We start from the raw sequence: 27,232 nt of genomic DNA on the forward strand, positions 1-27,232 counted from the left end.
TAACGTGCTTCTCCAAAGTAGAGCAGGCATATGGTTTTTGGAGGAAGACCACAAAAATGAAGTGCCATTTTCATCACAATGTACCAAGTGTATATACTACCAACAGGAGTTACTGGTATAGTGAACTTTGGTCACCTCCCTGAGACAGTAACTGTCGGCTCTCTCCAGTGTAAAGATACTCTTTTCATCTTTCCATACTTTAGCCCCTTGGAAGGAAGTCACTGTGTGCACGCAGCCCACATTTAAGGAGTGAGGAGGTATGTTCCACCTCCTTGAAAGTAGAGTCAAGGTAAATTATTTCAAATTGTTCTGCATGGGAGATTTACCTATTTTTCCCATTTATTTTATTGAGTCATTTATTTCTATCAATATGGATTCATGGATTTTTTTGTACTTTGGCTTACAATCCAATAGTACTTTAATTATTTTGTCACTCAAGTAGTTGGAATTTTGGCCACTGGGAGCTCTTTCACTTGGCTCCTGTGTCCCTCTCACATATATCCGTCACTGTGCAGTACATGTGTGTATTTTAAATACTTCACTTTTCAGCACTACAAGATGCTCCTGGTTCATCCTCTTTATATCCTGCTGGAAGCCGAGCTATCCCAGCCTGAGTGGCAAAGCCCGGGCTGTGGACGGACTGGTGACTGCAAGGTGGCCCACTGACGGTGAAGCTTCTTGTACTCCCGCTTTTAGGTAATTTGGCCTTAAAACTACCTGGGGTATTGTCTGTTGGGGAATTGCCCTTGACAGGCCCTCTGGGTAAAGAACCATTAGGAAAGAAAATAAGGTTCTGCAAGAAATTGTGCGGCCTTACATTTAACCCTTGCCATCCTCTATGGAGACTCCTCTACTTACAGGAAGGATAGCCTCATACCTTTGCCAGCAAAGAGGGCCTGTAAAGAAGAGACCTATGGATTTGAAAGCCCCACTCCGGCAACTAAGGAGTGTATCTCTGGGCACAGGTGACTTCAACCCCTAGGCCCACCCGGCCCCCCAGAGGCATTCCAGATGATGACTGAACCTAGTCAGTTAAGGTACAGAATGGTTCATTGGTTCCTAGGTGCACTGTCTCTCTGAGAATGTATGAGGCATGGGTTTCTAAGGCCTTTTCAGCCCCTTTCTGGCACCTCGGACCGAGGCAAACACATTGTTCTTCTGGCCTCATGTGGTTAGGAGGTCATGTCCCTGTAACTGTTCCACTTGAGGTGTTGAGAAATGGAGGGCCTTTCACGAGAACAGCAAAGCAAATGCTCTGTAGATTATAGATAAACGCAGATGCACAATGGAATAATGTAAGAAATTAATCTATAATCAAAGGGTATGCGGGAAAGTTAGGGGAAAATCACCATGTTATTTCTTAAAGGTTGTTTATACATAGGAACATTTTCAAAATTAGGTAATGTTAGAAAAACATAGATGACGTATGCTACAAGGAAATCACTAGCATATATAATGCCATGTTTACTGCAATAAATTGGCCAGTTCAACACACTGCTGTTGTCTGTGTCCATTTTTATTTTAGTTTTAGTTTTTTATTTTCCAGTTTTTTATTTTAGTTTTATTTTCACCGACGCCGTTCTTCCTTCGGGAACCCCTGGACCTGCTGGAGCTGGACTCTGGCAATATCCTGCTTCAGACATAGACTCAGCCATTTCTTTTAGGACTCAGTTCCCTTTTTCCAGATAACAGTATTAAAAACAAAATCTGGGCTCTAGGTATACTTGTTTCTAATGGAATACTTCCATCAATTTCTTCTCAGCCCTCTCAGCTGATAGAACAAGGATATATATGTGTGTGTACTAATATATATATATATATAGTATATATATATATATATATATCCATCTATGTTCATATTAAGCTAAACATGAGTTCATATTAATTTCTCTAAATCTAACCCATTACCACTGGATCATTCTAGCCTACTCAGCAGCGAGAAAGCTGGCTCCCCCCATCCACCATTAATTTATTTAGTGTTACATTCATTCATACACACACACACACACACACACACACACACACACACTTCTGGTTTTAGAACTGTTAACCCATATTCCTGTTCAAACAAGTATATCAGCTACTGTACAGAACTTATGTTCGTTCATTTTGCCTTTATTCTTAGAGATTCTGCTCATTTCCAAAGACACTTAGGTCTGCACTTCAACCCCTAGGTCCTTCAGTGAGTTGTTTCACACACAAATAATCCAATGAGATTCTTTCGTCTCATTCTGCATTCTATCCTGTGATAAATTAAGTCTCCAAATAATTTTTTTTTAATTTGAACATATTAAAGTTCACTCCTTGTGTCAATTCTATAGGTTTTGAACAAATGCATAATGTCAAGTATCCACAACACAGTATCATAAAAAAAGTTAGTTTCATTGTCCTAAAAATCTCATGTGCTTCTCCTATTCAAGCCCTCCCCACTCTGACTCCTGGCAGCCACCAATATATCTTCTCAATAGGTTGGTCTTTTCTAGGATGACATTTAATGGAATCATTAAATTTATACACTGTTTTTTTCACTTAGGAATAAGAGTCATCCAACCATTTTCACTTTTGTTACTCATTATTTTTACTTCTTTTTACAATTTTTTTTAACATTTATTCATTTTTGAGACACAGAGTGTGAGTGGGGATGGGGTGGGGGGAGAGGGCAGAGAGAGAGAGGGAGACACAGAATCTGAAGCAGACTCCAGGCTCAGAGTTGTCAGCAACAGAGCCTGACACAGGGCGGCTCAAACTCATGAACCACAAGATCTTGACTCGAGCTGAAGTCAGACACTAACCAACTAAGCCACCCAGGTGCCCCTCATTATTTTTACTTCTAAATAATATTCCATTATATGGATGTTCTCCAGTTTTTTCATCCATACACCCATTGAAAGACACCTTGGTTTCTGCTACTTTTTGTTAATTGTGAAGAAATCTGCTTTAAGTATTCATGTATATGCTTTTGTGTATGTAAGTCTGAAGGAGCAGGATTGCTGGATAATGTGGCAAGATTTTGTCAAGCTGTGTTAAACTGTCAAACCACCTTCAAAAGTGATTGCATCATTTTATGCTTATACCAGCAGTGAAAAAGTTCCTGTGCTCCTTATCCTTTCCAGCAAGTGGTATTGTCAGTTAGTTTTGCATTTTAGCCATTCTATAGGAATGGCTACAAAACAGAAAGCAGATCAATGTGGAGGAAACAGAAATAGAACAAAAGAGCATTTTAAAATTCGAATTAATATTCTTAGAGAAAATGAGAGATGTTGAGACCATGAAATAGAAACAGAATCCATAAAAAGGACGTTCATAAAACAAGGAAGTGTTTTGAAATTTAAAACGTGATAGCAAAGGTATAAAATTTACACAGAAAAGTTAGAAATGAGTGTACTTATGAAAAAATGAGGGGGGAGGGAGTCAAGATATAACCAAGAAATAAAAGATAAGGAAATTAAGTAGTCAATTCAAGATGCCCACAATCTTGGGCAGAATGAACAAGGAATGAACAAAGTAAGGGGAAGGAAACATTTTTCTCAGAAATTATAAACTAAAAAGCCTAGATTTGAAAAACATCAGTTTTCCAGAAAAAAAAAAAAAAACATAGGGCAACTCTAATAAATTAAAGAGACTCATAGTGTTGTGAAATTTCAGAGCACCAGGGATAAAGAGGAACTGTAAATATTAAATTCTTATAGAGAGAAAAATGGGACTATAAAAATATAAGAATCAGTGGGGCACCTGGGTGGCTCAATTGGTTAAGTGTTCGACTCTTAGATTTTGGCTCAGGTCATGATTTCAAGGTTTGCCAGTTTGAGTCCCCTGTCAGGCTCTGCACTGACAAAATGGAGCCTGCTTGGGATTCTGTCTCCTGCTCTCTCTGCCTCTTCCCTGCTCATGCCCATGCATGCTCTCTGTCTCTCTCCCTTTCAAAAATAAATAAATACATGGTTAAAAATATATTTGGGAATCAAAACATATGGTACTGGTCTCCCTAAGGGCAGTACCAGAGTATATACCACAGTTTTGAGGGAAATACTATTTTAAAGCTAGAATACGATGCCCAATTAAACTATGCTTATTCTGTACCACTGAACCACGTTATCACTTCAGATTTGTTACTTATCTCCAGTGTAGTACTGTCAATTTCTCTTTCCACAGTTACAGGATCGATCCAAATTTATTCTTTTTGTTACTATAGACTGTGCCTTTTGTGCATGGAGTTCGTCATTTCTATTTGTGTTTTCATGTCCTTTGATTTCTATTTCTATCTGTGTCCAAAATTCTGTTGCACAAATTTACTCATTTCTATGCTTCTGGTGCCTGGAACAGTGCCCCACTTAACACATACTTAATGGATTAATAAATATCTTACTGAATACAGAGCTACAGCTCTCCTGTGTGTTTCTCTTCCAGTGGGATCAGATGTTTGAATCTCCTTTTTCTGAAACCAGGCTATAAATTTCTAAGAAGGGAAGGAAAAATATCTTCTAGCCTCAGCATTCCATCACTGCTCTTTTTAAAGATGTTGCCTTTATGTTTACTTCATGATGATTACTACCCATACCCACACTACCAAGGGCCTGTTTGAAACACAGGGCTGAGCTTTGTTCTCTAATTGCTCATGTCTGTCACAGGTAGCTTACTCATTTCTCCCAATTTCTTGTTACTCCCTGTTTTGTGCTTGGATCACAGACTCCAGACACCTCAAATCAATAAACAAAACACTTATTCTCAGAAATATTGTGAATATTGGGGCGCCTGTGTGGCTCAGTCAGTTAAGCATCCACCTTCGGCCCAGGTCAGAATCTCGCAGTCTGTGGGTTTGAGCCCCGTGTTGGGCTCTGTGCTGACAGCTCAGAGCCTGGAGCTTGCTTCGGATTCCGTGTCTCCTCTCTCTCTGCTCCCCCCACCCCCCCAACCCCCTCTCGTGCTCTCTCTCTCTGTCTCTCTCTCTCAAAAATAATAAGCATTTATAAGTAAAGAAATATCCTGAATATTGCTGTCTTATTTGTTCAGAATACGTCTGCGCATGCACCAATGTGTCGCATTCTCATGGAAAATCTGGCTAAGGAAGGGGTTCCTTGGGGACAGGCATGGAAGGGAGGGAATTTTTGCTGGAAGTCATCACAGAGCAATAGTATCCCCTTATGTTTGCATACAAAATGAGATAAAATTTGGGCCCCAGTGTATCATTTCCCAACTGAAAGTAAAAGTTATGAAGAGGTGAGAAATTGTGAGGTGGATGGTACGGTACAGACGGATTTCCTTCACAGTCCTTTGCTTGGAATATGTACATTGTTTCCTTGGTGGTGGTAATACCTAAGGAGATGGCCACGTCACCCTCTTTCCAACCTTATTTTAGTACCTGGATACACAGAGCACACTCTGTGTCTGGGCATTTCTCTGGGCTTTGTAGCCATTTTCTCTCCTCCAGTTGGGGGGTGGCCCCTTCACACAAAGCTCTGGCCTTAAATTCTTCTTTCATTTCAGTTTCTCTCTTGGACCTTAGCCCTTCTAGGTACTAGGAAAGTGAGAGATTGTTACCTCTTACTTTTGATTTCTTTTTTTCTAGTAGGGAGAAAAAAAGGAATAGCAATGATATTTTTGTCAAGGCTTTCAGTGAAAAGTTTTTTTAAAGCAAAAATATTCTTCTTTAAAGACATTAGAAAATATGGAAAATTGTCACCATTTAGGAAAAAAAAAAACTACCAGTAATTTCTGTAAGATATAAACTTTAGTGCTTAAAGACATAAACTAAAGATGGCACCAACAATTTATTCCACCTCCAGGGGAAGCAAAACAGTATTTTCTGTTAGAATAGAAATACTTCTGGCATAATCCCAGCAACATCTCCAAATCTAAAGCGGGTAAAGAAGACATGGGAAGTCCATGGATCTATTATGGACTGAACTGTGTTGTCTCAAACTTTATGTTTTGAAGCCCTAACCCCCAATGGTACTGTATTTGCCAATGAACCCTTTAAAGAGGTAACTATGTTTAAATGATAGAAATTTAGGAGCTCCAATGTGATAGGACGGGTGTCCTCATATGAGGAGGAAAGGACACCAGGGATCTGTGAACACAGAGAAAAGGCCATGTGACGACACAGCAAGAAGGTAGCTACCTGCAAGTCAAGGAGACAGGCTTTAGAAGAAACTAAATGTTCTGACACTTTCATCTTGGGCTTCTAGCCTTCAGAAATTATGAGAAATATAAGTTTCTTATTAAAGATTATTACATAATGAGAGAGAAAGAAAAGAGGGATGAGAGAGGAAGGAAGAATTTAAGAAATAAAAGAGAGAGAGAGGAAGGAAGGAAGGAAGGAAGGAAGGAAAGAAGGAAGGAAAGAAAGAAAGGAAAGAAAGAAAGAAAGAAAGAAAGAAAGAAAGAAAGAAAATGGAAGGAAGAACTCACACCCCCTCATTAAAATATAAATAAAATAAACTGTCACAGACTCTTAACAACCACAGCAAGGATCCTGTGATTTATCTATTTACATGTTCCAGTTACCTTTGTTTTATTCCTTTACTTTCACTATCCCTACTCTTCATTTCATTAAGATCTTTAAGACAGTTATTACAGTTACTGTTTGCAAATTTGTGGTTTTGCATCGTCCCATTCCTATGGGACTTCTTATCCCAGTACATCCCTGGATCTATTCTGGCCAAAGTCACCCAACTTCCAACACACCAATCCAATGTCCCTTGTCTTTTCTTAGCCTGCTCTCCCCATCAATACACTTGACTCTGTAGCAACCTCTTTTTTTTATAAATTCTATGAATTTTAGACATTTTATAAAATATGTATCTCTTATCTATGCCTTAGAATCTCTTGAGGAGGCAATATCCAAACTTTATGAGTTACCATGCTCCTCTTATCCACTTATTCACTTGATCAATGCTATTGAGCACCTATTCTATGAAAGTCCTAGGCATTGAGATATGTTTGTGATGACAAGTAAACAGACTCTAACTCTATGGAGTTACATTCTAGCAGAGTGTATCTCAACATAAGCTCATTTTCTTTTCTCCAATTCACAACAGAACTAAATCTAATGGTAACAGCCTAATTTAAATAAGAAAATCTCCAATAAAGTCATATGCGACAAATTTCATAACTATGATTCCTAGGAAATAGTGCAGAATAACAATGAAAATGTTTTATATATTGTTATCTGAAAGTATCCTCAAAGTGAAGATTACGCAAAAGGGTTAAAATTTATACTTCTATATTAAGCATTTAAAATGGTTTGTGTGTAGATTTATGACAGTTTCTTTTATTCTCTTCTTTCAAATTCACAGCCCAGTAAAATGGCAATTCAAAAAATGTGTAATTTTAAGATATGCCAATCATTCTAAAATAAGATTCTAGTTCAGGAAAAAGGGCTTTTTCCGATGAAGTCTAGGTCAACATTCTGCCAGAATTTCTAGTTGAAAAATTAAAATGTCAGTCAATCATCATATGTTTCCAAATATCTGGATACTTGACACTATATAGACAAACATTATGTGTGAGGAGCTGACTTTTATACTTATATATATTTTTTAACCAGGATATATATCGAAGTAATGACATCACAGAAATAGCTCAGATTAGTTCCATCAAATTAAAAAAAAGTTGGGGGGGGGATGCCTGGATAGCTCAATTGGTTAAGGTCCAACTCTTGATTTCAGCTCAGGTAATGATCTCAGGTAATGATCTCACTTAGTGAGATTGAGCCCCATGTTGGGCTCCGTGCAGACAGCATGGAGCTTTTGCTTAGAATTCTCTCTCTCCCTCTCTCTCTCATTCTCCCCTCCCATGCTCATTCTCTCAAAAGAAAGAAAGGAGAAAGAAAGAAAGAAAGAAAGAAAGAAAGAAAGAAAGAAAGAAAGAAAGAAAAGGCAAAAAGAAAGAAAGAAAGAAAGTTTTGGAGTGAGAGGTTTTTGGTTATGTAGTATGTTCTGATGAAGTTCCATGGATCCTGTACAATCATCCTTTTAACCCTTCATCATTTTCCCTTCAACCTCGATGTTAAAAAAAAAAAAAAAAGATGAACTCATCATACCTATCAATGAACCTTTATGTCACCTTAGACTAAAATAATTTTACTCTCCTCAGAACTGATTGTACCACAAGGAGCTGATTGCCTTTAAAATGATCTTATATGCAAATCAATTTCAACTGAATTTAGAAAAAAATCCAAGGAATTCACCTTCAAATCTAAAAATAATGTATTATATATAGTTAATTGTGATAGTTATATATATGTATATATATATAGTTATATGTGATATATATAATCTTGTATATAATATATAATTTTTTTCATACGTATATGAGAACTTTGGGGGCGGGGATAAGAGAAATATAGGCAGGTAAGCATTAGGTATATTGCAAGTGGCTATTGTTCTTGACATATTTGATTTGGAGGATTTTACTGAAATAATGCACCTTTTAATAGCTTTGTGTGATATTAGGTGTGATCTTTACTAAATTCTTACAAGGCTCAAATTAAAGATACAAAAGTGCTTCTGGATAGAACTTAAAAGAGTTCTGCCACAAATGCGCGCGCTCTCTCTCTCTCTCTCTCTCTCTCAGAGTACTTGTATTTTTTCACTTCATGTCACATTTATTTATACAGTATTGTCATCCAATGTAGTATTTGGGTCTCTAAGAGATATTTACACTCCCACCCCCTTTAAATGAAGACATCTGAGGCAAGAGATGCATTGGCCACAAAGCAGCTAGAAGCCCCAGTGTGCGGCATCTCTGTTAGGCTCCAAAACATACCGAAGTAGAGGTCATCCCCTAAGTCACTAAAAATGTCATCATTTATTCCCTGGAGAAATTGAAAGTTGGCCAAAGACACCTTACAAGTTTGAAAATGCCTGTCTGTTATCTGTATCCTTTCTGTCCTACTCCTCACTGTTGCCATGCTGATTAATTTGGGCTTTGAAAAGTTCAACACATACCCATTAACACTTTGATGAAAAGGTTTTTCCTTTCTTCTCCTTCTTCTATTCTCTTGACATTATAGTAATAAATTACTATGTCTTAGAAGAGCTCTTGAATTTAATCTTCTATGAAAAAGTTTTAATTAATTTTCTTTACCTTGTAATTTCTTCTGTTTATATGCCCTTGGAACAGCTTAATAAATATTTCTGTGTTATTCCTTGATTTAAAGTGATATTCGAGTAATATTTAGGGGATTCTATTTATCCTTTACTTTTTCACATTGAGCCCTTAATATAAAGAGAAAGTGGACCTCTTAGCTGACAATTTAAGTGATTAATTTTATTTTTAGAAATTTCCTTGCCACCATATCCATAACCATTTTTATTAATTTATTTTCCTAATATATCTATGTTATCTTGCATACCAAATACAATTAGTTGGAAAAAATAATACAGGATAGTGTTTATTTTTATATAAAGCTTCCCAAATCAGTGACTCAACCAAGTCAAAATAGTATTTAAAAATAATTAGGGGGGGGTGGGGTGCTTGGGTGGCTCAATTGGTTAAGCATCTGACTCTTGATCTCAGCTCACTGATAAAAACAGAGGGTCGGATATGATAATTTTGAAGACTTCCTTCATATTTGTAATGACCTGTTATTCTAAATCATAATCAAGTGTAGCTAAATAGATGCCCATATTTTATTCTACATTTTGGCTAGGTATTCTTTAAAAGTATTCGCAATGACAAAGTTCACCTTTTAAAATTTACCTATATTGAAATTCACTTTTGTGATCTTGGTGACAAGACCTAACTATATAACCTAGAATTACAAGGAAGGAAACAACAAATTCTCCAATTAGGTCATATTCAGAATATGTGATTGTGTCTCATCTTTGTAGGGTATCAGTTTGAAACCAATGCCTCACTGTACATTGATTAGGTTATTCCAACATTGTATCAGGCCATCATCAACTTCCTGGTGTGCTGTACATGATAGAAGATCTTTACTCTAGAGTGGGTCCATTGATTATGCAGGATCCAGTGTTCATGGATCAAATATTCGGTGAGCTCTTGAATACTGAGTAGTCCTGGTTTAGATCTTGTGAGGAGGTAATGCAAACTCATACCAAAAACATATTTTTATTTCACTCAAAATGAATTGCTATATCTTCTATGGTGGAAGGGTGTTTAATGCAGTCAACTTGATGCCAAAGGCTGGTTGGTCTATTTGAGGAATGATGCCATGTGATGGTGCCATCAGGGTTAACTTCCATTTCTTACAGTAACAGAAATAGTTAATTCAATTTGGGGAATAGGGATGCCTTGCTTTGGAGTTTGTGCCTAATCTCCATCTCAACCAACACAGTTACTTGTTAATCACACAGTTTTCCCAACACAGGTATGAGTGTCAGAGGCTGTCTGCTCTGTAATAGCAGAGTTATTTTGTTATTTGCTTTTCTAAAACTTTGTCTGTGGTACATCTCTGTGGTGAGCATTAACATGTGATACACAAGAGTCTTCAGACCTTGTGCCCATTCTGATAGGTCAATCTATGTGCCTCTTCTGTAGACGTTCTTCTCCCAATCTTCCAATAGATCTCCTTCCAGTGAGATCATCACTGGAGCAACCAGCCCATGAATCCATATAAATTTTAACCTAAAGGCCTATCTCCTTCTGGAAAATGTAGATGACCAGATGAACCACTAGGGATTCTGCACTTTTTACCCCTTGTCACTGTCTTTCCAGGTTGTGTTTATAGTACAAGTGCCATCCATTTTCAGCTTACATGAATTACTGACTTCTTCATCCATATGCTATCTTGGATTTTTTCCTTCTTTGTCCATGAATCCAAAGGGATCTTCCACACAGTTGCTTATGTGATCTGAGGGAGAGGATCCGGTGCAACACTGGTAGATATCATGGGGACCTAGGCCACTTCCTGTGTAGGCTTTTTGAGTCCAATGGTCTAGTTCAGTAATCGATATATTACTTACATCTAATAAAACTGATTGCTGCTGGGCCTGCCTAGAGTATGATGTGGTGGGTCTGACAAAAACCAGCTCCTGGCAGCTCTGTTTACACAGTAAGTTTGTGCCCCATCATGCAGCAATCTGTTTCCACCAGTGCAAATCAGCATACCAAGAGCAGTTTTCTAAAAAGGGTATGATTCTCTGTTTCAAATGGAATAGACTTTCTCTAGACAATGAGGTCTACATTGTGATTCTCCTTTGGTACTTGCCATACACTCTACATGGTTTCTTTTCCAAACACAGATATCTCTAATATCAGGGGGTCCACTGCCCAAATGGTAAGACCTTTTGGACTCAACCCAGACTTGCTTCAAAGCCCTTACTTCCTCTGGGCCCTACACAAAGCTAGAGCTTTATATGGCACTAAATATTCCCAGGTGTGGAATATGCTGTCTCTGGGACCAAGAAAGACCTAAATGATGCTATGCTTTTGTGTTAGTAATTAAGAGGTAGAAGATGGAATCACTCGTTTTCAGCTTTGAGGGGAAAACCATGTACTATGAACTCTATGTCAGATTCCTGACTTCCTCTTCGACTTCCTTTTTTTTTTTTTTTTCACAACAATAAGCAATTGTGCCCAACTTTATTTTAGCCTCTATCCTTTCGTGAGCCTATCATTCCCATTGCTGTACTGTAGCCTAGATTCATGTAAATACATCCCTTACTATCAGCTATGGACTTCAGAGGGGCTTCGCAGTGATGCTGGGGTCTCTCCTACCAATACATTCTTTATTGTTTTGGTAAATGGACTGCTTACAAGGAGCATAGTCATATTCTGGGTATCCCACCCTTGCATAATATACCCACTCTAGCATAACTAATTCTCTGAGCCTTCTGATCCCTTCTTGTAGTATCTGTCACAGTGTTTGGGGTAGTTCTATTTCACTTACTATGTTCCACTGGTTTCCACTTGTTAGTGCTATCTCCAAGGGTCCTTTGTAGAGTGTAAAATCTCATACACTGGAAAAGGGATCCACATGAACAAACTCAGTCATATCCAATTTTGTGTTTTACTTCCTTGATCTAGAAGTCTCAAAATTCATTCTCATAAATATACTCCCAATTTTGCCTGTACATATTGGCTAGTTCTACAGGTTACTCAGTATATAGTGATACAGTGCTTTTTCTCCTTTCAAGGCCAAGCATTTATATTACTCCATTATGTTGCTTCTATGTAGTGGCAAAAAGGTAATCGGGACAGATTGAGAAAGATCTCTAATCACCTTCAAGTCTGGGGATAGCACAGTGGTTCATCACTGATGGCCTTGGGAACTCAAGACTTTTAAGTGCATCACCCAGATGTCCCTACATTTACACTCTAGGGTTCTCTTTCTTCCCAACTAGAGTCTTGATTTTGGGGTAGCAGACCTACTGGGGCTAAAATCAACCTTCTCTAGAGTTTCACGGCTATTTTGTTTATGACCTGGGACTGGTTCTGAGGTTTTCCTGCCTTCTCATTGCAGGAGGTGATAGTCTCCTTACATACTGCCAAGAAACATTTCTGGTTTTTCCATGTAACATTTAATGTTGATTTATTACCCTCAGCCCCTTATTAATTTTATCTACAGCATTAATTGTTCTCATTAACATCCATCCACTAACATTGCCTTATAATTACTATTTTTCTCTATTAACCATAAATGTCTAAAGCATCAAACCCCAGTGAATTTCCTGTTACTGGTATACACCTAGGACTGGAGAAGACTTGTGAAGGCTACATGACATGCTTTTATATTTGAGAATTAGGGGGATTGGTGCCACTATGCTGGTCTCAATTCTGCTGAACTGTTGACACTATGTGTGTATGGATACAGAAACTTGGAACTAAGTTTTCTGTTCTTACCTAAAATGCCCTCAGTCTTCAATTATCCTCAGTAGCCTGACAGTAATATGACTATGTGAATGCATATTCCCTTACATCACTACTAAGTTCACTTCAGTGAAAACCTAAACCTTCTGAAACTCTTTGGATATAAAAACTTTAAAACACAGATACCTATGCTGAGACTCGTTACACATTTAGCTTAATGGTTCCCACTGTCACTTAAATAAGATTTTAAATGGAAGGTGGGCACAAGAAACAAGAGACTAAATACATGAGTTTATTTGCCTGTATTATCCTAGAAAGTACTTTAAGACATTTTCCAATGATTAAACTAAAGATAAATTGTAATGTGGGGGATATTTGTCATTAGCTGTTTCCTATCTTGCTTTAAGAATCTTCCCTACTGGGGCACCTGGGTGGCTCAGTTGGTTGAGCGTCCGACTTCAGCTCAGGTCATGATCTCACAGTCTGTGAGTTCGACCCCCGCATTGGACTTTGTGCTGACAGCTCAGAGCCTGCTTCAGATTCTGTGTCTCCCTCTCTCTCTGCCCCTCCCCTGCTCATGCTCTCTGTCTCAAAAATAAATAAAAACATTAAGAAAAAAAAAAAGAATCTTCCTTACTCCCTGGGTTATTAGACATTCTTGGGTCCTTTATTTTGGTGCATGGAATAATGCCATTAATTTATTCTCTGTGTTAAACAAAACTCAATGGTAACTTTTTGGATGATTTCTTTTTATTAATTTTTTTAAACCAAAAACTTAACAAATTAAAAATAAGCCAATAAAAATAACCAAAAACAAAGAAAAACCCATATTTTTATTGGTCAGCTACTGTTGCATAATAAAGCACCCCCCAAAACAGTGACATACAATAATATAGAGTTATTATCATGCTGACAGGTGTCAGGTCAACTGGGACATATCTGCCTCAGAATGCATGTCTGTGAACCAAGGAAAATGGCTTGGCCTCACATGTCTTTCTTCTAAGACTAGCAGACTTCCAGGAAAGAACGTAGGAAACAGGAAACAAGATACATAGAGTACAACTTAACTGATAATTTGGGATATACACTGGATACACAGTTACCTTATCATTTAAGGCATTTGGGAAAGTCAAAATAGTAAAAGCTAATTTTTATGAATTTATTCAGAAAATTTATTTTTATTAATTTTTAATATTTATTATATATTTATTTATATATAATAAATAATAAGTAATATATATAAATATATAATAAATATATATTTATTTATAAATATTTATATTTATTATATTTATTATATAATATTTAACAATATTTATTTAGTACTTATATGTCACATGCCTGGCATGGTGCTAAATCCCAGTGATTCAAACTTGAGTAAAGCAGACATGTTCTTTTTCATTGGGGAGCTTACATTATGATCAGTTTAAGATGAGCTAAAAACCTAGATTCTCAATAGGCCTAACTTTTTACATGTGGTTAAATTTAAATTTGGGTAAATTTACATAAGTAAAACTGTAGTTCTTATGAAAAAGAGAGTTAAAGATTTTTCACACTTTAATTATAAGATTATGTAATCCACAATTAATTTGATATGTCACTAACTTGTGTAATTTTGAGCCATTCACTTCCTTTACCCTGGCCAGTTTCCTTGTATGTAATATAAAATAAATGTGATGGGAAATCTTGAATCCCCTATCTGAAAATATTCTCTCATTCCTCAGGGGTTCCATTCAAAGATTAACCTCTTACATTTCCATCGTTATCCTTTTCTCTATTTCTTTCATCAGCATCAGGATAAAAGAAAGGCAGAAAGTAATACGATTTCCTATTTGCCTTGGTCGGTGATTTTAAACCTCAGTATTTACACCAACTCACTTGTCTGTTCAGGTTTACCAGTGTTGAAAGTCTAGAGTGCTCTACAAATCTCTTTGGTAGGATTCTATCTGCTTGGCAGAGGTGGATTGGAGATAGCTACAGATTCTGTCATGTCCCCCACATTGGGAGATGGAGTTCATTTCCCTTTTCTTTAATCTAGACTTGCCTGGTGACTGCTTACCCAGCAGAACACAGCAGAAGCAATATTCTGCAACTCTGGGAAACTCTTTTGAAAGGATTGGCAAAATCTGCTCCATCCTTATTGGAAAACTGTGTCTTGTGATACAACACCTCTGGTCCCAGCTGCCATACAATGAGAGGCACAAGCCACATGCAGCCCCAGATAAGATCATGGCCAACAGCCCCAGCTAAACACTGAGTAGACAGTCAGCTAGCCTGAACTGCCAGTTATGTGAATGAGTCACCTTGGCTGCTTAGCTAATCAAGTGCCTGGATGCCTCCAGCCTCGCCTGGCACCTAATTCTAACTACATAAGGAACGCTAAGTAAGTACATCCTAGCCAACCCTATGATACCCCAGAAATGCAAAAGATAATAGTAATTAATTTAGGCAACTAAATATTTGCAGTGTTTTAGCATGCAACAATACTTCGAACAGGAATCTTCAGAGCTACTTATTTTCATGGGTGCCTTCTCCAGGCCCCACATTTAATTTACCGCTCATAATTTTGTATTGTTTTCCATAAGAATGTCCCATCCAGTTGTACAAGCTTTCTGTATCCTTTCTTCTGACCTACTGGACACCTTGGTATCTTCCAAAGTGCTGTATTCTGGAGTTGTACAAATGTGCATTCAAATGCAGCTATTTTACTTTAGCCTGTCACCTCCTCTAAATTACTTTGAGTTCAAGTTAGCCATCTTTAGGGAAAATGTGTCCCTATATCAGTGAGGAGCTGCTTATAAAAGAGATGTCAGGTATTTCATCTAGTGCACGGCCTTACTTGTAATTTGCAGTATGTACTGGGTAAACATTTACTTCTCTTTTCTCAGCTCTGTCTTCAGCGTTATCTCCACTGATGACCGTCTTGTAGAGTGGCACTGACAACTGCAATTGACCTCTGGCCTCATCTCTGCCCCACAGTGGGTCCTGGTCACTGGAAACTTAAAATCTCCACTTGATGATAGTGCCTAGAGCTCATTAGGCTTAAGTTTTCCAAGCACTAGAATCTGATTGCTGTGGAGAAAACCAAATCTCTTGTGGTTGTTTTTAGAAGATACTGCTTCAAACAATAGTGTGTTTAATTAACACAATTTATATCAAGTCACACAGAGACTTTTACATGTTCTCACACTGTAGCATATTTACCCAAAATAGACAACCTAATTACTTAAGACAATTGGCTGTATTCGCAGAACTGGAGTGTTATAAGAAAAAGTGAACTGCAATTATAAAACAGAGAAGGATGGGAAAATGCCAACTTCGTATTATTTTTGTTTTTAAAATGTTAATTAAGATATAGAGTCCACAACTCTTGTTATGTGGAGTACAAGTGAATGAGTAAATCTCTTCAAGATGGATCAAAGGGGAAATATATCTTTTATGGCTTACTTATCTAGAATTCATAAATCCTGAGGAACTGTTGCTGAGTATCTGGTACCTGGTGACAAAGAGGGACGGCACTCATTCTGTCTCACCCCCATGGTGAAGTTGGGTGCTCAGTAAAGGAAGACATTTTGCTGGGAAGTGGTTTAATCAAATTAAGAAGGATAGGATAAATTGAATCATTACCAACAACAATATCTTAGATTTCAATAAGGGGAAGGTATTTATTTTAACTTCACTCTCTGGTGGCCTTTTGTGATTTCTACTTTTCTAAAGCAAGTTCCTTACGAAGAAAAACAAAGGGATAGAGGGGAAGGTAAGAATAGACTTTGCAAATATCGAGGAAACCATAACTTCTCACAGAGTTCATCTATTTAAATTATATTTACTATTTTTTAATTTTTATTAGTTTTTTAATTTTTATTTTTTTATTATGTTTATTTATTTTTGAGAGGCAGAGAGGGACAGAGCATGAGCAGGGGAGGGGCAGAGAAAGAGGGAGATACAGAATCCAAAACAGGCTCCAGGCTCTGAGCTGTCAGCACAGAGCCCAATGCAGAGCTCAAACTCACGAACCTTGAGATCATGACCTGAGCCGAAGTTGGATGCTCAACTGACTGAGCCACTCAGGCACCCCTAATTTTTATTAATTTTAACTAAATAGTGACCAACAGGGCTGGTCACAGCAATATAAGAAACAAAAAAGTATCTTTTATTCTTATTGAATAGTTACTATGTTCAGTGCATTGTGCTTGGTATTTCGGCTCAGGTCATGATCTCATGGTTCATGAGATTGAGCCCCACATCTGGCTCTGCACTGTTGTCACAGAATCTGCTTGGGATTCTCTCTCTCTCTCTCTCTCTCTCTCTCTCTTCCCTTCCCCTGCTATTGCTAAAAAAAAAAAAAAAAAAAATCAATAAATAAACTTTAAAAACGCCCAGTGCTCATCCCACCAAATGCCCTCCTTAATGCCCATCACCCATTTAGCCCATCTCCCAACCCACTTCCCCTACGGCAATCTTTAGTTTGTTCTCTGTATTTAGGAGTCTCTTATAATATGCCTCCTTCTGTGTAAGTATTCTTAATATCTTGGTATCTACAGCTAAAGTAATTTTCTTGCTTCTTTGCAGGTATGTTTCCTCATGTTTTCAAGTGAATTTTGAGAAAGACTATTGAAGCAAACATAGTTCCCTTGGTCATCATTCCCACATTTGGCAGATAATGATTAGGTACTACTATATATTGGTATTATTAATTACCATGATTTGCATTTATTGATATATTTATTATTTATTGCCTTTTAAACATACAGTGTTTACATTTGAAATATTTGTTAATATTAGATATTTTGACATTCATAACAATTATTTTATTCATTTATAGGTCTTCATTATATCTTAGAGGATACTAAGACTCAATTTAAATTATTAAGTGTATTTTGCCTCACTCAGAGAATAATAGGGTCTGGATCCAGATTTCTTGGTTTTTATTGCAGTCAATATTCCACTGATCAATACCCTACTTGTTCAGTTACCTAGGCAGGCAGAGGATTCAGGTAAGGGAAGTTATGAGATTGCTAAAAAACATGATACTCGCCACAGCTCTAGCTACAAGTATACCTATACCCTCTTTGTTTTACTTACTTACTTACTTAATTTATTTAAGTAGTCTTCATGCCCAGTGAAGAGCATGTTCAGGGCTTAAACCACAACTCTGAGATCAAGACCCAAGCTGAGATCAAGAGTTGGATGCTCTGACTGAGCCATCCAGGTGCCCCCCAAGTTTAGTGTCTTTGACTAATTATTATCATTGATGTTATAGAATTGCATAATCTTGCATTTACTCTTTAGATAAAAGTAATGCCTTATTAATAATATAGGGACAAAAATACCAAAAGTTTATAAACCTATTTTTTCTTTTATAATCAGCTTCAGTAGCATCACAGAAACGTATTTGAAGAAAGTTCTATTTTCCAGTGTTTTTAGAGATATCTCAGGGGATAGGAAGATTATCAGGATTACCAGTAGGGCAGTGATAATTTTTAAATGATAGTTTTCCCTTTAATTCAAGAGATGGTTGAGATACAAAATTCAATTATATTAGTTAGATGCAAATCGTTATCATAAAAATGCTATTCTATCTCTTTGGAGATAATTAACACTTTATCTTAGACTGCCTTTTGCCGCAGTGATGTTGCCTAATTTATTGTAAATGTTTAAACTTTACAGCATGTCTAATTGCCATTAATTTCCAAAAATAATCAAGAATATAGGCTTTGGAGTATGCTAATTGTTTTTAATAGAAAAGGAATTTAGTTTTATTTTTAATTAAATTAATTTAAATAACTGGAATTAATAATGGGTCCCAGGTTATGGGGGCAACATTTACAAGCTAAATCCTCATGAACAGTATGGGTTTATCCCCATAAAAATAGCATTTAAAGAGTCAGTGGTCTCATAAAGTGTGAGTAAAAATTAAAATGCAAAATCTAACAGAAAACAGGATCATAAAATAAAAATGGAGATTACTACGTAAACCCACTGTACAAAAATTATATGAAATATTTATAGAGGAAAGTAAGAAGTTCAAATGGATAACATTAGAAAGGATAAATGCCCGAACAGAAATCATCTGACAGGAAAATGAACATGTATGTGAAAAGAATCCAACCAGTGGAACAGAACTGGGGTCCTGAAGCAGACCTACACAGGAGAGGGAACTTGATACATGACAGAGGTGGTGTTGCAATTACTCTAGAAATGATAGTCTCTATGACAAATGATCCTGGAATAATTGGATATTCACATAGGAAAAAAAAAAAGCTATATTGAGTCTTCCCCCTTCACACTATCTCACAGTATCATACAAATCAATTTTGTGTGCATGAAAACCTCAAATATGAAAAGCAATACTTTAAAACATTTTAGATATAATCATTATCTTTTGATATAGCCTTTTTAAAACAGATGCAAAAGAACATATGCTATAGAAGAACTGACTGATATAGTTAATTTTATTAAAACTGAAAAAATGCATTATCAAAATAACAATAACAAGAAAACTATTTATCTAAAACCACCATGGAGAGATGAAAAGACAAGTCATAGCCCAAAGGAAAGATCTGCAGTATATACAGTAACAATGACTAAAATATAAATAATTTTTTAAAAAGATTTCTATAAAAACAGTTTTAAAATTTACATTAGAAAATATCAGAAATATGAATAGACAATTGAGATGAGGAGAAACAAGTATGGTTAGTAAAAAAAAAAAAAAGATGCAGGAGTCCACTAATAAATAGTGAAAGTTAAAATCTTCACTAGGTCTTGTTTTAGATTATTCGTATTGACAAAAGAATCTTTAATATAAGTTCCAGCAGAGAGGGTAGTACATAGGTGCTCATAGACACTGTGATGAGAAGATTCATTTAGTAGAACAAATGTGGACAATTTTACAGACTGTATTGAGACACACACAACATAAAAGTGTATATTAATTCATGGTCCTAGTAACCACAAAATTTGGGACTAATGTGGGACAAAATTGAATCCAGAGGAAGGGGAATATGTGAGATAGGAGAGAAATGCCCAGGGCTAGTTTCAACTCTATTGCTAATGCTGTGTTCTAAGCTACGTGGTAGATCCGAGTATTTTTTTTATATATGTTTATTTTTCATTTTTTTGTATACTGTAAATATTGTGTGCTTTTTTTTTTTCAGAGGGAAAATGGATGTGGAAAATGAAATGTTTTCTGGGGAAAACATTTTACATGTTAAGAAAATAAGGGCTGCCTGGGTGGCTCAGTCGGTTAAGTGTCCGACTTCGGCTCAGGTCATGATCTCGCAGTTTGTGAGTTTGAGCCCCGAATTGAGCTCTGTGCTAAGATCTCAGAGCCTGGAGCCTGCTTTGGATTCTGTGTCTCCTCCTCTCTCTGCCCCTCCCATGCTCATGCTCTGTCTCTCAATAATAAATTTAAAAAAAAAAGAAAAGAAAAAAAGAGTTTTTTCAGACAGGTCATCAGGAAGTGGAAGGGAAACAATGATTTCCTTACCTAATTCAGAATACATAAAATTATAATGGTATGATACTAAATTAAAAACTTGATAACAGATGTTTATGATTCTACCCTCTTTTATGTCACAATTTTTCTGCCACTCAACCCACTGACATTCCAAAACTGTAAAAAAGAAAGTGGCAAACACACACAATCACATAAAGAATAGCTGAACAACAATCGGATACTCTAGAAAGAAATAAAAGAAAGCCAAATTAGAAAGAGAACACTAATCAATTAGGTTTAAACATACTTCCTTTCAATTACTTTGAATAGGTTTTTTTTAATATCAATTTTTTTCTTAAATGTTTATTTAAAAGAGAGCGAGAGTGGGGGAGAGAGAGAGAGGGAGTAGGAGAAGGTCAGAGAGAGAGGGTGAGAGAGAGAATCCCAAGCAGGCTCTGCACTGACAGCATAGATCGACGTAGGGTTTGATCTCACCAACTGCGAGATCAGCCAGATTCTTAACTGACTTAGCCACTCACTCAGGAGCACCTAACGTCAATTAAATATTTAAGATCAAATGCAAAATGGTCTACTAGTTATTGGCAAGTCATTTCTCATTCTAACAAGATTTTTTTTTTTTTTGCTTAAGATAGCTAAAGTCAGTTTCTCTTTCCAGATAGTAACAATAATAGAGACACCAAACCCATGGATCCTGTATTCAAATCTGTTCTCAAGTCTTCCATGATAGCAAATCATCTGATCAAAGCATTGAGCTTGGCTCTGTCACTCATTACGGGCATGTGATTGAACATCCTGGGTTCCAGGTGTAACTTCTTTGGAAAATGAGTTAGCTGAAGAAGGTTCAAATCACTGTTCTACCACCCACCAGCTGTGTGATGCCAAGCAAATCACTTCTCTTCTCGGGATCCATTTCTCTACCTATAAATCAGAATTACTCATTTCACACTCTCAGAATTATAGGTGAGAATTACATGAGTTAATGTATGTCAATATGTACATTACTTGACAAGTGACAAATGACCAGTTCTTCAAATTGTACTGATCTCTATCTGCACACTATGCCAACCTTGTCTTAGAAGATATTTCCATCTTAGAAAGGAAGGATTACCCACTAGTCATGGATTCATCACTTTTGTATGCTAAAATGTTCTAGAATTGAGTTTTTAAAGCTTTATCTTGTCTAACAATGGACAAGCTTTTATAATACATTGTGGAAAGAATACAAGAGGAGCTAATTAAAGATGCTATCAGCTTTTTATCTTTTTTAAAAATTTGTTTCTTTACTATTTCCTCCACAACTGGTAGTAGTTCAAGACCAAATAAAACAGGACTTTAGCAATACTTCAAGAAACCAGTAACCAAACCAACTTTAATTTGAGCATTTTCAGATTTCTATCACTAGCAATAAAGAAACTTCAACAATTCTCATTAGATATGACTATTTGTTATGTTTCAGAGTGGAACTAAGTGTCCCACACTGCTGTTTCAATATGTCAAGCTAAATGGTTTCAAAATCTCCTATGATTCAGCTTTTGTTCAACAAAGCACAGTGGGCTGAGAGCTATGCTAGATGTGATTCTTCAGAAGGAAATGGACCCCTTTTCAGTTCATGCTGTACTAGGGCTATTCTCCCATTTACACAGTTGCTTCTGGCATAATAAAAAATTAATAAATACTTTCTTACTTGTGCTTCCCTTTATCATTCATTGTGTCCTGGGTGGAAATGTACGCTTGGTAGAAATGTCTCACCTTCCTCTTCAGCCCTATGAAACCCATTCATTTGTTAAGATTCTTCTCCAGTTTAAACCCTCCCCAGGATTCTCTAAAACAAGTGGGATTATTTCTGTCTTTTTTTTTTCTCCTGCCATATTTATTACATACATCTATTTTAGATTTTAGTAGTTACCATGCTTGACATGTACTAAAATTACTTTTGAACATCTATCTGCTTTTTAGATTATAATTTGAAGTAATGCTGGACAAAATATCTTTTAAAAATAACACAATTTTAAAAACTTGCAAATATCAGCAGAATAGGTAAAGACTTGATTGAGACTGGTAATGAACTGGAAATTATGAGTGTACATACTTGATAGATTTCAAATGTATAAATTTGACTTCAATCTTCACAGTAATGGGAGCCAGGTGGAAAAGGCCATCAGAATAGGCTCTGTATAAATATGATGAAACCAAACCAAATTTTTGAGATTCAAAAAATGTCCTGATAAAAATAATTTCTCATCTGGCCCTCAGGAAGAAGATATTAGGCAACATAATGGTCATCCTCAAAAGCATCATTTTAGGACCACAGCCATGTGATTTGTTGTATTATTTCTGGTCACTAACCTCCAACACAGTTGATGACATCTCACCAAAATACAAAACAGTGAAAGAAGTTCTCCTGGATACCTATCTAACATTGTTTACATATTGCACTCATGATAGTTTGGGTTAAGCAAGAGATCAATGTTACAGATATGGAGAGAAAAAGATGAATTGATACTCTTTAGAAAATCCTTCATAAATTTTGTTTCTTTCAGCTGAGCTTTTGTACACTATTCAAGACAATGTGAGACTACATTGCCTTCAAATGTAGAGCTATGTTTAGCAATTGATCAAACTGAGGATACATTTGACATTCTCTTGTGAAATTAGGGAGTCAAAATAAAGCAGAGCTGTAAAACTAAGAAGTGAAATAGAAGACAAGGACCCAACAGGGAAGAAATCTCTCCTTCATTATTTGATTTATTACCACACACATGTATACGTTTGGTTTTAAAATTAAAATATTAAGATATTTATCAGAATACTATTTTAAGGACGTGATTTTAGATTTTCTCTAATGAACAGAAAAGTGAATTTCTGAGTAATAAGCCTTAAAACATGGCTACTTGTATCTGATTGTATTTAATTCCAAGATCAATTGCCCATTAAGACCATTTTCAGTTCATAATTATTAAGTAGTATCATCTCCTTGTAGGAGGATACATTTCTTTCCAGTTTCTATATTGACAGGCCATACATTGTGTTCCTACAAATATGGTATTAACAAAATAATTAATAAATAGGTTAAAATTGAATAGAAGGAGCTACAACATATAAAAGAGCTTTGAATCTGTCACTCCCATCCTTACAAGAAAACTGCTGATTGAAAACAATCAATGACTTTTCTTTGATTAGTCAAAAAACTGAGATCTCAAGGTAAATTGTCACTGGGAAATCTGGAAGCAGGCGAATCCAGAGTTACAGTCAAGATATGCTTACTTGGAGCCATGAACTAGAGGGATGCATACCTTAATCTGAGTGAATTGCTAGAGGACTATGGACCAACATGAAGCTAAAAACCTCCTGGGGGCTGCAGCCATAGTCAACCCTAACAATTTCGTGGATTTTACCCCTAAGAACTCTACTAGGTTCTGATGATAAAGAGTCGAGAAATATTCCCTCATGGCTCTGGAACAGAGAGAGGAAAGATAACCACTGCAAAATACATCCAAAGTGTTCTCCATAAAAATAGCCTTTTGTTAGCATTCCTTTTTTTCTTTTTCAAATTTCTATTTAACTTTGAGTTAGTTAACATATATTGTAATATTGGTTTCAGGTGTATAATTTAGTAATTCATCACTTACATATAACAGCCAGTGCTCATCACAAGTGCCCTCCTTAACACCCATCACCCATTTAGCCCATCTCCCACCCACCTCCATCTATCAACCCTTAGTTTCTTCTCTATGGTTAAATGTTCTTATGGTTTGTCTCCCTCTTTTTCTCTCCCCACAGTATGTTCATCTGTTTTATTTCTTAAATTCCACATAAAAGTGAAATCACATGGTATTTGTCTTTCTCTGATTTATTTCCCTTGGCTCCATCCACATCATCGCAAATAGCAAAATTTCATTCTTTTTGATGGCTGAGTCATATTCTACACACACACATACGTGCGCGCGCGCACACACACACACACACACACACACACACACACACACACACACACCACATCTTCTTTATGCATTCATCAGCCTGATGGACATCTGGTTTGGCTATTGTTGATAATGCTGCTATAAACATCAGGGTGCATATACCCCTTTGTATTTTTGTATCCTTTGGGTAAATACCTAGTAGTACAAATGCTGGATCATAGGGTAGTTCTGTTTTTAACTTTTTGGGGAACTTTCATACTGTTCTCCAAAGTGTCTGCACAAGTTTGCATTCCCACCAATGGTGTAAGAGGGTTACCATTTCTCCTCATTCTTGCCAACATCTATTGTTTCCTGTACTGTTAATTTTAGCCATTTTGACATGGGTGAGGTGGTATCTCACTGTGGTTTTGATATGTATTTCCCTGATGATGAGTGATGCTGAACATCTTTTTCATATGTCTATTAGCCATTCGTATGTTTCTTTGGAAAACGTCTATTCATGTTTTTTGCCCATTTCTTAACCGGATTATTTATGTTTTGGGTGCTGAGTTTGATAAGTTCTTCATAGATTTTGGATAGTAACCCCTTATCAGATATGTCATTTGCAAATATCTTCTCCCATTCTGTAGGCTGCCTTTTATTTTTGTTGATTGGTTCCTTCACTGTGTAGAAGCTTTTTATATTGATGAGGTCCAAATACTTCATTTTTGCTTTTGCTTTCTTTGCCTCCAGAGACATGTGTAATAAGAAGTTACTATGGCTGAGGTCAAAGAGGTTGCTGCATGTATTCTCCTCTAGGATTTTGATGGCTTCCTGCCTCATATTTAGAACTTTCATCCATTTTGAATTTAAGGGAGTAGTCCAGTTTCATTCTTCTGCATGTTGCTGTCCAGTTTTCCCAACACCATTTGTTGAAAAGACTGTCTTTTTTCCATTGGATATTCTTTCCTCCTTTGTCAAAGATTAGTTGACCATATAGTTGTGGGGACATTTCTGGGTTTTCTACTCTGTTCCATTGATCTATGTGTCTGTTCTTGTGGGAGTACAATACTGTCTTGATGACTATAGCTTTGTAATATAGCTTGAAGTCCAGAATCATGATGCCTCCAGCTTTGCTTTTCTTTTTCAGGATTTCTTTGGCTACTCAGGGTCTTTTGTGGTTCCATAAAAATTTTAGAATTGTTTGCTCTCGCTCTGTGAAAAATGCTGGTGGTATTTTGATAGGGATTTCAGTAAATGTGTCAATTGCTTTGGGTAGTATAAATATTTTAACAATTTTTGTTTCTTCCAATCCATGAGAATGGAATGCTTTTCCATTTATTTTTGTGTTCCTCTTCAATTTCTTTCATAACTTTTCTATAGTTTTCAAAGAACAGACTTTTCATCTCTTTTGTAAGGTTTATTCCTAGGTATCTTACAGTTTTTGGTGCAATTGTAAATGGAATTGATTCTTTGATATATTTTTCTGTTGATTCACTATTTGTGTATAGAAATGCAACAGATTTCTATACATTGATCTTATATTCTGCGAGTCTGCAGAATTCATGTATTCTAGAAATTTTTTTGGCAGAGTCTTTTGGGTTTTCTACAGAGAGTATCGTATCATCTGTAAATAGTGAAAGTTAGACTTGTTTGTTGCTGAGCTGGATGCCTTTTATTTCTTTTTGCTGTCTGACTGCTGAGACTAAGACTTTCAGGACTATGTTAAATAGTAATGGTGAGAGTGGACATCCCTGTTTTGTTCCTGACCACAGGGGAATAGCTCTCAGTCTTTCCCCATTGAGGATGATACTAGCTGTGGGTCTTTTGTATATGGCCTTTATGATGTTGTGGTATATTCCATCTATTCCTACTTTGTTGATGGTTTTTATTAAGAATGGATGCTGTATTTTGTCAAATGCTTTTTCTGCATCTATTGAGAGGATCATATGATTCTTATCCTTTCTTTTATTAATGTAGTGTATCATGTTGATTGATCTGTGAATATTAAACCACCCCTACAGCCCGGAAATAAATCCCACTTGATCATGGTGAATAATTCTTTTAATGTACTGCGGACTGACTTTCTAGTATCTTGTTGAGATATTTTGCATCCATCTTCACCAGGGATGTTGGCCCGTAATTCTCCTTTTTAGTGGGGGTCTGTGTCTTGGGAATAGAGGTAATGCTGGCCTTGTGGAATGAATTTGGCAGTTCTCCTTCCATTTCTATTTTTTTTTTTTTTTGGAACTGTTTGAGAAGAATATGTATTAACTTTTCCTTAAATGTCTGGTAGAATTCCCCTGGGAAGCCATCTGGCCTTGTACTTGTGTTTTTGGGATATTTTTGATAACTGTTTCAATTTTGTTTGTTTTTATATCATTTATTTCTGCTCTAATCTTTATTATTTCCCATCTTCTGCTGTCTTTTGACTTTATTTACTGTTCCTTTTCTAGCTCCTTTACATGCAAAGTTAGGTTGTGTATTTAAGACTTGCTTCTTGCTTCTTGAGGTAGCCTGTATTGCAATATACTTCCCTCTTAGGACCAATTTTGCTGCATCCCAAAGATTTTGGACTGTCAGGTTTTCATTTTCATTTGCTTCCACATTTTTTTCTTCTTCAATTTACTAATTAACTTATCCATTTTTCAGTAGGATGTTCTTAACCTCCATGTATTTGTGATCTTTCCAATTTTTTTCTTGTTGTTGACTTCAAGTTTCATAGTGTTGTGGTCAGAAAATATGCATTTTCTGATTTCAATCTTTTTGTACTTGTTGAGGGTTGATTTGTGACCCAGTTTGTGGTTTATTCTGGAGAATGCTCCATGTGCACTTGAAAAGAATGTATGTTCTATTGCTTTAGGATGAAATGTTCTGAATATGTCTGTTAAGTCCATCCAGTCCAGTGTGTCATTCAAAGCCATTGTTTCCTTTTTGATTTTCTGCTTAAATGATATGCCCATTGATGTAAGTGGGGTATTAATATCCCCTACTATTATTGTATTATTATCAATAAGTTTCTTTGCGTTTTTTATTAATTGGTTTATATATTTGGGTGCTCCCTCCATCATAGCATTCAATTCATATATTGGAAAAG

The 27,232-nt window shown here is 36.4% G+C and overlaps 1 long non-coding RNA gene across 1 annotated transcript in view; it reads left to right on the plus strand.

Moving 5' to 3' along the window:
• The window catches only part of LOC122225813, a 40,819-nt gene extending 18,956 nt beyond the window's left edge, over positions 1–21,863 (plus strand). Inside the window, exons 2-3 of the long non-coding RNA XR_006205368.1 lie at positions 17,347–17,445; positions 20,892–21,863. This is a non-coding gene — a long non-coding RNA (uncharacterized LOC122225813). The remainder of the gene's footprint in view (positions 1–17,346; positions 17,446–20,891) is intronic.
• The last annotated feature ends 5,369 nt before the right edge of the window (positions 21,864–27,232 follow it).

This window comes from Panthera leo, chromosome C1 (assembly GCF_018350215.1).
Source record: "Panthera leo isolate Ple1 chromosome C1, P.leo_Ple1_pat1.1, whole genome shotgun sequence".
In the NCBI taxonomy this organism is placed as follows: Eukaryota; Metazoa; Chordata; class Mammalia; order Carnivora; family Felidae; genus Panthera; species Panthera leo.